The sequence below is a fragment of the Erpetoichthys calabaricus genome, chromosome 13 (genome assembly GCF_900747795.2).
Source record: "Erpetoichthys calabaricus chromosome 13, fErpCal1.3, whole genome shotgun sequence".
Classification (NCBI taxonomy): Eukaryota; Metazoa; Chordata; class Cladistia; order Polypteriformes; family Polypteridae; genus Erpetoichthys; species Erpetoichthys calabaricus.
The window spans coordinates 129,681,456-129,694,774 of record NC_041406.2 but is presented as its reverse complement, the minus strand read 5'-3'; the positions used below and the strand labels follow the sequence as shown (position 1 = coordinate 129,694,774).

Sequence of the window (13,319 nt, the reverse complement as noted above, 5' to 3'; positions counted from 1 at the left end):
CCCTTTAAGTATTTGCGATCGGAGTTTTCATAACAGTTTTAATCATGCCCCCCTAACGTTTTTTTGAAACCCTAATATTCCTATATTTTTTGCTGCCGATACACCGCTACAAGTTTAAAAATTTTCCTACAAATAGCGAAATTACGCCACATATGGCAACATTCGTGCCCCCTTTTTTGTTACGGCGTGCCCCAGTTTGAGAACCACTGGCTTGAACAATTTCAGGGACTTTATCTGAACACTTTTCTCTTTTGGTCTTTGTTAAAACTTTTCTTGTGCAAGGTCATGACAAACAAGAAAGCCACGCAGTGTTACATGAGACAGGAGAGGACTGCATGGTTTTGGTAAAATATTAGGCTATTTCGCCCAAGTATCCAGTATACAAGATACATGCAAATTACATTATGTCCAATAGTATCCATTAATTATTCAGAAAAATCATAAATCACAACTGTATTTACAACACTATACAATATAAGTCATCAGTATAATTAAACACAGAAAATTGAGAAACAATCTGAGATTCTGTCCCGTTTTCAAAACAACAAATAAACTGATTATTTTAAAGAGCAGCTAATAAGAGTAATGTGGCAAAACTAATGCTCCTATTCCAGGAAAAGTAGGTTATAATGAAGGATTAGCTTCTCTGCATTTACACCAGTGTTACGACAACAAAAGAAGCTTGCTCCATGAACACCTGCTCACTTTACAAAGATGGTGGTCAAGACAAACTTCACTTTGCCTGAACAGAGAGGCTCCACCACTCAAAAGGTTGCTGAACTTCATACCTATTTGAGGTTATTGCAGATAGTGCTGTAGTTCTTCAATAAAGCCTTTAGGTTAATTTTGGCTTTGGGCTACTCCAGACATGATATACAGTAATCCCTCCTCCATCGCGGGGGTTGCGTTCCAGAGCCACCCGCGAAATAAGAAAATCCGCGAAGTAGGAACCATATGTTTATATGGTTATTTTTATATTGTCATGCTTGGGTCACAGATTTGCGCAGAAACACAGGAGGTTGTAGAGAGACAGGAACGTTATTCAAACACTGCAAACAAACATTTGTCTCTTTTTCAAAAGTTTAAACTGTGCTCCATGACAAGACAGAGATGACAGTTCTGTCTCACAATTAAAAGAATGCAAACATATCTTCCTCTTCAAAGGAGTGCGCGTCAGGAGCACAGGCTGTCAGAAACAGAGAGGAAAGCAAACAAATCAATAGGGCTGTTTGGCTTTTAAGTATGCGAAGCACCGCCGGTACAAAGCTGTTGAAGGTGGCAGCTCACACCCCCTCCGTCAGGAGCAGGGTGTGTGAGAGAGAGAGAGAGAGAGAGAGAGAGAGAGAGAGAGAGACAGAGAAAAACAAAACAGTGAAAAATCAATACGTGCCCTTTGAGCTTTTAAGTATGTGAAGCACCGTGCAGCATGTCGCTTCACGAAGCAACTGCACACAGAAGGTAGCAACGTGAAGATAATCTTTCAGCATTTTTAGACGAGCGTCCGTATCGTCTAGGTGTGCGAACAGTCCCCCTGCTCACACCCCCTACGTCAGGATCAGAGAAAGTCAGCGCAAGAGAGACAGAGAAAATTAAGTTGGGTAGCTTCTCAGCCATCTGCCAATAGCATCCCTTGTATGAAATCAACTGGGCAAACCAACTGAGGAAGCATGTACCAGAAATTAAAAGACCCATTGTCCTCAGAAATCCGCGAACCAGCAAAAAATCCGCGATTTATATTTAAATATGCTTACATATAAAATCCGCGATAGAGTGAAGCCGCGAAAGGCGAAGCGCGATATAGCGAGGGATCACTGTACTGCAATACTTCTGTATTTTGCCCATCACTTCAATGATTTTTTTTTTTTTTTTTAAATCATTTAACTGTTTGTACTGTCATTTATAAAACAAATTTTTTATACTGTACCACTATGATTTTTGATTAACCAGTATACCGACAACAAATTTCAAGCAATTCTTCAACTTTCTACAAGTATTGCTTTGCTTATGAATTTGCTAAGATAAATACTTAACGGTTTAAATTAGTTCAAGACTAAAGCTGAACAAACAGTCGGCTACTGACACACATCCCTAAAACAAAGGCATTATGAAAAATAATTAAGGTTAAACGTGTTATATTTTCACTTAATCTAATAGGGGGGAAAGAACTCTGTTCAGAGCTACTTGCAACATTAAACTAATTAAAGGACCTTCACAGCATCTGTGACTTGTCCGTCTTTCTGTTCTGTAACTGTTTGTTTTGCACACTATCTACACTTATCAGTTTTAAAATTTTGCTGTGTATCTTTTTACTTAGAAGTGGAATTTTACGCTGCTGATGCTATGAAAGATCAATAAAACAGAGCCTTTAGTATATTCAGTAACTCAATTTGTGAAACACAAACAGATTTACTGTACCATGCCTTGACTTGTATAAAATAAACAGATGGACACTTGTTTGCACCCAAGGAACTGAAAGGTGCACAGTGGTGGAGAGTATAGAAGGGAGGGGCATACAGGCATGTGAAGTGTCCTGGTTCCATTTTTCTCTTTGATCATTTCACTTTCCATGCACTGAAAATATTATTTTTGTGATAAGCTGTGTTTTTCAAGTGAAGACTGCATCAGTGCACAAGTCTGAATTTCTGCATGCTTTGCATACAAATGCATATGTTAAGTACAAATGTACTTGGAACTTTTAACCTACATTTGAATATTGAGCATTTACTTATTTATCCGAGTATTCAAAACTTAATTTTTGTATAATTTTGCAACCGTGTACAATCTTATAAATATGTTTACTTTCTGGTAGAGAAATTACATCTAATCATTCAGAGTGTCTGAGTGAAGCAGTCTTCCATGCATGTACAGAATAGCAGTTGTCATAGATTGCCGGGGTTCTTGTTCAGCCAGGACACCTCTTCATTCTATGGACAAGGGGAGCAAGCCTGGTCAGGACAGTACATCATCCGGAACGCTATATAGCAGCCCCCCTGGGTTACATCAGGGCCATGGGCATGGGATTTTGGAATTCAAGCCTGTTGGGGTCTGTGGCCAACACCAGGGGGCCCTGCAGTGGTTCCTGAGCCCATGGCAGTGGTTCTTCCGCCACACCCGGAAGCACAGGCAGAAATGGATCAAACACCTGGAGCACTTCCAGGTGGGCTATAAAATGAGCCAGCAGCCACCACTACGACAGCCAGTGTCGGGAGGAGAGGGACTAAGCTTGCTGCAGAGGAGTGGAGGAAAGAAAGAAATATTGAGTTTGTGGGACTGTGTTGCGGCTGTGGGAACGGGGAAGGCGTTGCCCACAAGTGAAGAAAATAAAACGTTTTATATGGGTGCCTCCCATGTCTGTCTGTGTTGGGTCAGGCATTAGTTTAGCACCTTTATCACAGTTTACCGTCCAAGCAGCCACGCAATAGTTTATACTTTTAAACAAGTGCCTTTCAAGAGTTGTTAATAATAATGTACCTCTACCGTAACATTGCAAATTTATCGTGCAAATTAAACAGCAGTTAAAGATAGGGCGCTATATTTGTAACTTTTTTCAATTTTGAAAGAAAGAAAAAAAAAAAAATAAGGGCAGATTCATATTTATGCAGCCCATTTGGTTAATTTATAAAAACTAGTTTGGGATACACCAGCACAGACTGCACCCACTGAGCTACAGTGCATCCGGAAAGTATTCACAGTGCATCACTTTTTCCACATTTTGTTATGTTACAGCCTTATTCCAAAATGGATTAAATTCATTTTTTTCCCCCCTCAGAATTCTACACACAACACCCCATAATGACAACGTGAAAAAAGTTTGAGTTTTTTCAAATGTATTAAAAATAAAAAAATTGAGAAAGCACATGTACATAAGTATTCACAGCCTTTGCCATGAAGCTCAAAATTGAGCTCAGGTGCATCCTGTTTCCCCTAATCATCCTCGAAATGTTTCTGCAGCTTAATTGGAGTCCACCTGTGGTAAATTCAGTTGATTGGACATGATTTGGAAAGGCACACACCTGTCTATATAAGGTGCCACAGTTGACAGTTCATGTCAGAGCACAAACCAAGCATGAAGTCAAAGGAATTGTCTGTAGACCTCCGAGACAGGATTGTCTCGAGACACAAAAATCTGGGGAAGGTTACAGAAAAATTTCTGCTGCTTTGAAGGTCCCAATGAGCACAGTGGCCTTCATCATCCGTAAGTGGAAGAAGTTCGAAACCACCAGGACTCTTCCTAGAGCTGGCCGGCCATCTAAACTGAGCGATCGGGGGAGAAGAGCCTTAGTCAGGGAGGTGACCAAGAACCCGATGGTCACTCTGTCAGACCTCCAGAGGTCTTCTGTGGAGAGAGGAGAACCTTCCAGAAGGACAACCATCTCTGCAGCAATCCACCAATCAGGCCTGTATGGTACAGTGGCCAGACGGAAGCCACTCCTTAGTAAAAGGCACATGGCAGCCCGCCTGGAGTTTGCCAAAAGGCACCTGAAGGACTCTCAGACCATGAGAAAGAAAATTCTCTGGTCTGATGAAACAAAGATTGAACTCTTTGGCGTGAATGCCAGGCATCACGTTTGGAGGAAACCTTGCACCATTCCTACAGTGAAGCATGGTGGTGGCAGCAGCATCATGCTGTGGGGATGTTTTTCAGTGGCAGGAACTGGGAGACTAGTCAGGATAAAGGGAAAGATGACTGCAGCAATGTGCAGAGACATCCTGGATGAAAACCTGCTCCAGAGCGCTCTTGACCTCAGACTGGGGCGACGGTTCATCTTTCAGCAGGACAACAACCCTAAGCACACAGCCAAGATATCAAAGGAGTAGCTTCAGGACAACTCTGTGAATGTCCTTGAGTGGCCTAGACAGAGCCCAGACTTGAATTCGATTGAACATCTCTGGAGAGATCTTAAAATGACTGTGCACCGACGCTTCCCATCCAACCTGATGGAGCTTGAGAGGTGCTGCAAAGAGGAATGGGCGAAACTGACCAAGGATAGTTGTGCCAAGCTTGTGGCATCATATTCAAAAAGACTTGAGGCTGTAATTGCTGCCAAAGGTGCAAAGTATTGAGCAAAGGCTGAATACTTATGTACATGTGATTTCTCAGTTTTTTTATTTTTAATAAAATTTGCAAAAACCACAAGTAAACTTTTTTCATGTTGTCATTATGGGGTGTTGTGTGCAAAATTCTGAGGAAAAAAATGAATTTAATCCATTTTGGAATAAGGCTGTAACATAAAATGTGGAAAAAGTGATGCGCTGTGAATACTTTCTGGATGCACTGTACTTTCAGATGCAATCTTTTTTTAATGCAAGCAACACACGCAAAGGTAAAGCTGCATATAATCTAATCATGCATGTTCATTATCTGTAGTGCAACTACTTTTGAAATAGAAGAGTAAGTTTACTATGTAAAGAAAAGAAAGCACTGAACATTTGCTGGCTACGGTAACATTCTATTCTAGTTAAGCTTAGAAAACACTAGGGTACACTAGCATTATGTACAAAATGTATATATTTGTTTGCTAGAAAACAAAAAAGGCTTACCTACTGTATAAAATGTTCTCAAAAGAACCTACCTCCACACAGGGGGGTCACGGCATTAGTATGTGCACCGAATACTGTGCAACGTCTGCTGATAACGATTATGTTATTGAGCCCCCATTAATCGGTTGATCAGATCTTCCAAACGATTTTTCTTTCAAGCCCTACTATTTATTATACATTTTTGGTTTCAAACAAGGAGTAGGAGGCACAGTAGACACAGAATGAGAAGCACTATTGTTTCTTTTCAAGGCTTTCCACAGTGTGAGAAGCTTAGTTGTCAGTTACCCTATTTTCCTCCTTAGCAACTCCTCACTTAATCAAACATGGTTTTGAGATCAACTTTAGTCATCTTTCATTCTATATTGCTTTCTCACTTGCCTCAGCCCTGCAGAAGTAGTACCCAACTCCTATCACTGTGTTAGCATAGCAGTTACTTCCCACACACCAGAATAAACTGGCAGAGCCAACAGTGGAAAACCATTGTCCTTTCAATTAAATCTGGTACATTTCTTAATAGCATGGTATGCATTTCTGCTTTGAACAATTCAATTTGTTCAGAGTCACTAATATTCTGCTCCGTTCAGCACTGGAAACGGTGTACATCATACCTAATTCATGCACCAGTGCCACACACATACAAGCAAACATCCAGATTATGGGGATCTGACCAAGGAAATGTGAGTGAACTGACCATCACCTCAATAAGACAATACATTAACAACATCCCCTACTGGCACACATTAAGAAGGCCAGTCTCAGAAGGACCAGTGAGTGATCATTATCAGAATCCTACACCTTTCTCTTTTACAATTCTAAGTCCTCATTACCTTTAAAATTTCCTGGAGCTTTCAAAAGATAAAACAGGCCTGTTAGGAGACTGCCAAAAAGGTCGATATAAAAGTTCCAAATAAGCCACTCACACACTAGCAGATTTAAAACTCAGACTATTTTCATTTCAAATCAATACATTGTATATTTAGCTATTGAAAACAGAGTTCAGATTCATGCAAAGCAGTCAGTAAGACCTAACCAAGGTAAGCTGCAACTTTACTGGTTAATTAGCAGCAAAATCTGGCCACTATTTAAGAAAAGGGTTACAATGAAAACCTGCAGCCACAGTAGCTCTCCAGGACTGGAGTTGGAGATCCCTCACTTAGGGGATAAACTTTTTTCTTGCCCTCCCATTTGATTGCAGTCATTTTGCCAAGTAGATATTGCACCTTGCTATAACTTTATGCCAATGAAGTCAGTGGTGTTTTGGTCATAAATTCCAATTAACACGGTCATCACTATCACTTGATTCAACTAATGGTTCAGTTTCAGTTTGTTATAAAACTGGCTTTATAGCTCTTAATTTACATGCCATTGTGTGTTTTGGTTGAAGGCTCAACCCCACTCATGAGTACTGATGAGTTACCATATAGAGTGACAAAACTCATAAGTACTCCATTTTTAACAGCAGGATAGCTCATCAACTAGAAGGCAACATAATACTGTTGCAAGCATGATTTGGACTTAACACTGTACATCACATTATAACACAAAAGACACTCTGGCTTAGTCATTTCTACATAGAATTCCAAGCTCGAGGTACAATTGGGGTTGATGCCAAGGAGGTTAAGAGTGTTACTCTAAACTAATCCCCACTACCATTCCTTGATGTCCAAATCTAACTAGTTAATTTAAACACTCAATTGCAATAGCTCCATAGCCAATATGCCAATATTGAAGGTTATTAAAATGTTTTGTAATATCCTGTTAGACCCCTGTTAAAGAGATATATAGTTTAATATAGTCAATTTACCTTTTATTCCACTGGCTTCCTTTAGACAGGATTTAAAGCTATAAATGGGTTCACTGCCTCTTACCTTACAAAACAGAAGTACCTACTCTCCAGGGCGTATCGTGAGCAACGTGCAGGGCTGTTTAGATATTTGCAGAAAAATAAAATTACTGAAGGAAGATGAAGCTGGAGTTAAACTTTGAAATGATTTAAGGTAGTAGTATGTGTACTACACATTCATATACCTTTAAAATCATTTTAACAGTGTTTTCTTAGCTGTCAATAGGGCTTTTCCATTAATTGTAGTAACTAACAGTCAAAACAACTTGCATTTTCTTTCTCAGACCTATAATCCATTCTTCATCTCTATTCAGGTGTGTAACTCAAGGTAGAATCCCATTGTAACGGAATTCATTGGACCATAAAAATATCGTTATAAAAATATGGGGAAAATACTATACTATTGTGACCGGGGTTGCAGGTAATTCGCCATCTCTTAACTGCAGTAGCACAAAGACAGCTCCGTAGCTGCTCTCGTGCATCTGGTAAAGCAGTAAACCAAAAGCAAAGCAATTGGTTGTCTTCTGCAGGATCAGGCTTAACACATACCATGCTTGTCACACAATCTTTAGAATATTTAACACCGGGCTGTGACCTGCTATTCCTTGCACTCTCGTATTCCACAGTGGTGATTCCGAGCCACTGGTGTTCATCTGAGGAAGACAGCTAAAGCAGGATGATTGACCCAGTGTTGCACCTCCTATCTTGTGTGCTCCAAGTACTGAAGTAACAGCTCCTATATTGAATGAAGTCCTGAGATTGTACCTGCCTTCTCTATATCCTCTTTAATAAAATCCCTGTGTGTGTCCAGGTGTCCGTGTGTGTGTGTGTCTTCTGGTGAAGTGCGCATGTGCGGGGCACGGTGCGATGCGCGATATTACTGTCAGAGAAAGTTACAGGCGTTTTACAGAAATACAAACCAGTATTACTGCGAGAGGAAATTAAAGGTACACAATACAGTGACGCATATTATAGCCACATACAAGCCAGTATTACTGTCAGAGAAAATTAAAAGGCATATTACCGACGCGCACGCCTGTATTACTGCCAGAGAAAATTAAAGGTATATTACAGACGCACAAGCCAGCAGATGTACAAGACAGCATTACTGTCACAGAAAATTAAAGACAATACACGGCGGCAGCCCACGAAGAACGTTCAGCTCAGCAAGAAAACATCAACAAAAGGCTGAAAAACAAAGAAAAATACGACCAACAAACAGAATGAGGTCAAGGTCCCTTGCCATTTAATATAGACTGTTCCTACTAATGTTTATGCACTACTGTTCTAGCGCCCATTATTCTAACGGGCTTAATGACTAGTATAGTAATAAAGTACCTGTATTTCCTTGGAAACCTGGACTCCCCTTCCTGTCTCTTGTGCAACTCTGTGATCCAAGCCTGACAATACCAGTACTTCTTACACTGCAAAAAATATTTTCTTCGAAAATGATACATTAAATGTCATTTTTGTTTCCTAGCGTAAACCGACGCAGTTTCTCACTTTTTTGTTCATTACAAAGAAAAGTTTGCGAAGCACTATGAAACTCCAAAAATTTAGCATCTGCACACGACAACTACCTATGTGGACGCTCGGTGGAGAATGGACTCCGAATTCGGCTGGTGTATGATGTTGCACTTACACTCTCACAAAGACTGGAAATTTCGCAACAGATTATCACTTTCTTTTGGTCTAACAAGAAAGACGGTCTGTTGCAGGGATCCCGAGACTCTGAAAGTATAGGTGTGGGAGTAAGTATTTTTCACATCACAATATTTCTGCGATACTGACATTTCAGAAGAACAGCCCACATGCCTTGCATGTTGTCATCAAGTATAAGCTAGGCTTCATGTTCATCATTTATAATAAGACACCAACTGTATTCCAGAATTTAGGCATTAAACTAAATTGTCATTTGCCTGTTGTGTGATCCTAGGATTGTTGATATCTGAAATGGATACTCCAGAGCCAATCTTACATACAGTACAATCCCTCTTAACCGCCAACCTCGGGACTGGACCCATGGCCGGTTGCCGTTTTGGCCAGTTAATCTGGCACATACCTATTTTCATGTAGAAAAATATTTCTAAGGTATGTACTGTACCTTTGATGTTCCTGAAGAAACCATATCCACAAGGCTTTATCCACGATTTCGCACACGGGTTTCTTTCTCATACAATGACTGGACAGTGTGGTGTAGTGGGTCCACAGTTCAAGTCAAAAAGGCCAGTTTTTAAATAATCACCACACTCGCAGCTTTACGAGAATGTGTGGCCGATCGGTTCCCGGGGAATTCGTGATGCGGGCAATCCTAGCTTAAGTGCACAGGTGAGGAGTCGTCTGCATCCATAATTGTTCCCAGGAACTGCTAATTGCCACATCCCTGTGATAAATAAGCGCAAGGTAGCTAGGGGGAGATCAGGAAAGAACAGGAGATTAATGGAGAAGGAAGCAGATAGAGGAAAGCCGGTGCAGGAGATCGAGCGAGCAAGAGCAGATTCAATGGAGCAAAGGCAGGCAGCTGGGAAGTGAACCCCTGCAGATGAGTGTTTGGCTGACACTCTGTGGGGCTGAAGAAAGCAGTTGCTCCAGCTGAGCGATCACGGAGCTGGAGTGACCAGTATTGATGACGACTGGCCGTTGAAAGGCAGCGGCAGTCATGGGGGCTTTGGACTGGTTTAGCCCCAGCGTGAGCACCCTGGTCGCTGGGGAAAGAACCTAAATCTCGGTCCGGATGGAGCCCAACGTAACCAAGGATCGGAGGGCTACCGGACCAGTGTGGAAGGCAGCTGCACCTGCAGGTAGGGCAACTCCCCTGCTGCGAAGCCCAATGGGAGAAGCAGGGGAGCCGCAAGGTAGAAAGAAGGTGGCACCGTGGAAAATTCAAAAAGGAATATGTAAACAGAAATCACTTTGAAAGTAGGATCCCTCTCACCTTCCAGGAATGAAGAAAGTGCATACATATAACATAAAGAGGAACTCCGGATCAAAAAAACGTTTTTATTTTATTTTAACAGGCCGGGTAATCCGTCGGCCGGTTAATGCGAGGCCAGTTATGAGGGATAGTACTGTATACTGCATAATGTCTCCAAGTATATGTTTCAACATTACATTAAGGTTTTGTTGCAATTACAGTGGAACCTCGGGTCACAAACGTCTCTGAACACATACAAATCTGGTTACGACCAAAAAGTTCGCCAAACTTTTGCATCTGTTCACGACCACACACACTGGTGACGAACAAGCCAGTTTCCCTTCCGGTTCATACGCGCCGATTTCCGCACGTGTTCAGTCTCTCCCTGTACCTGTACAGTACATTGTTCTCGGTCAGACGTGCATCGCGCAGAGGGACTTTACCTCAAAACTAATCTCCTCTCCACCTAATTTCTCCTCACTTCCTTCACGCCAGAACTCGACTCATGCAAGGTTAGTTTTCTTGGTTGTTTATGGTTAGTTTTTGTATAAATTATGGATTTTTCAAATGTTCCTTTTTTTCCCCCTATGCTTAAAACTCATTAAAAAAATGTTTACAGCGATCAGTTTGTAAGGCTATTAGCGTGAACTCCTGCAATGTTAGTTTTCTGTGATGTTCAAGATTTTCTCTGTTATTCAATGTTTTTACATTTAGTTTACTATTACGCTGTGCATTCTATGGTATAATTAACAATTTGTGTGCTTAAACATCTTTAAAAAATATATATATTTACATTCAGCTTGTACAGTCCGGAACAGATTAATTGTATTAACATACAATCCTATAGGGGGGAAATTGCTTCGGGTCATGACCAGAGTTTTGGAAGCAAAGAGCTTGAAAGCAAAGAGTTTGAAAAGGAGATGTTTCAATTTCCAAACTGCTGAACTTTAAAACTTACTGGCTCTGAGGCTAGGGATCTCTGCCAGCAATCGGAAGGTTGCCAGTTCAAATCCCATAAATTCCAGAAACGACTACTTTGTTGGGCCCCACAGCAAGGCCCTTAACCTGCAATTGCTCTGTCCTGGGTATGACATTAATCTGCATCCAGTTGGGGGTTGGTGGCAAGTCTGGCACTCCAGCCAATGTAAAAAAAACTTACACTGTTCAGTGTGGTGCTGTCTCATCACCCGTTGCACAGCTGCACTCCGATTTCAATCCGGGTGGTTTGCCATGTGGCGAGAGTGACAACACAGTAATCAGCCGCATGCTCCCAACCGTTCTCTCAATTGGTTGTCATAAATGAAAAATACAGTGGCCTGTCTAACCCCACTCCTTTCTAGTACAAATATACGGTGTAGTATTTGGTACAGCACAAACATGTTCGTGCCGCATACACAAAAATTTCAATAGACAAATTTTTGGATAATTTGTTTTGAACTCAACTCTGTTCCCATATACAGTACTTTTTTTTTTTTTTTTAATTTTCTCCAATAGTTATTGTCAGCAATGCATTAAATTTAAGTATCTGAAAGGAATCTGTACACCAATTAAATGAAAGTATTGTAGTTTTTAGAAAAGGCTAAAACAATATTGCTCTTTAAAAGGCTGCGGTGGGCTGGCACCCTGCCCGGGGTTTGTTTCCTGCCTTGCGCCCTGTGTTGGCTGGGATTGGCTCCAGAAGACCCCCGTGACCCTGTAGATAGGATATAGCGGGTTGGATAATGGATGGATGGATGGCTCTTTAAAAGGGGACCCATCTCAAAATCAGACCCCCCCCCCATTCAAGAACAAAACGAGTAGATATTTTAATGAGAAAAATAATTTCACTGTATAAAATTATGGTGGCCAATATTTGATTTAAGGGGCTTTGCAGGCAGAAGAAGCTATTATGAATGTATACTGTCCCAAGAGCTATCCACTTTCATAAATATATTTCCAAACTACTCATCCAGTTGAGAACATCACCTTTTAATCCTATCAAAGGCTAGTTACCATACTGCACCCATTTCTGTGCAAAAACAGTGTCGAGTTCTGGGGTCCACTGTAGTACCCTAGACATCATTGTTCACATAATGTAAACATATCACATTCCAATTTCTTCCTTAGTTATTAATCAAAAAGTTGGCATTTCCAGTGTAAAAAGCAAGCAAGCTAGTACCTGCATGGAAACTATGTAGTACAATGTATCAGTATACAACAGAACATAATGGTTCTAGGTAAAATAGAAACTACAATTGGGAGGAAAAAAACCACAATAAAATTAAGATATATATATATTTTTTTTTTTCAAGCCACAAGCTGCACACTTCATCAACAGATTTACTTTTAAAGATGGCAAAAAGCAGTACAGAAAACATTTTGCATTAGCTTGTTCTAGTAGAGCTGTGAAGTTCAGTAATGATTGTATGCAACTATTTATACAGAATAATAAAGGAAAATTGAAGGATACGTAACACAAAAAGCCTGTCACCTCTTTATCTAGGAAGGTTACTGAGCAATATTTATAAAAAAGACTTTATATAATTATTTCTTTCCTCATCTGAAAATAAAAATTTACCTAAAGACACAGTAGTAATAGTAAGATCAATAATGTAAGACATACTGTATATTTAAGTTTTCAGGTAGCATAATTTAAAATACAAAGAATACTACTAGTGAAACACTCATTTTTTTTTTTTTACTTTAGTTTCAGTACTTGTTAATTTGATAAACAAAAGTAAATAGAGGTTTTTAAAATTGTCTTAACATTTCCTGTACTGCTAATGTTTACATACAGAAACCAATACATTTAATACATACCACTGTCACATCTGTTGCTGAAAATTTCAAAAAACTGTCAAGACTTTTGTTTTAAATCTAATCACTAGGTAACCAAAGACAATGCAATCACTCCTGATCTGATGTAATTTGATACGTGCTGTTGGAAGAGAAGTGTTTTACTTATACTAATCTGCAGCACAGAAAATATACAAGGAGATATTTTTGCAGATTTACTACATTTCCTACAAAATGTAGACTGAT

The 13,319-nt window shown here is 40.2% G+C and overlaps 1 protein-coding gene across 1 annotated transcript in view; it reads right to left on the bottom strand.

Moving 5' to 3' along the window:
* gra (granulito) overlaps window positions 1-13,319 on the bottom strand; it is a 66,845-nt gene that overhangs the window by 14,414 nt on the left and 39,112 nt on the right. The window lies entirely within an intron of this gene.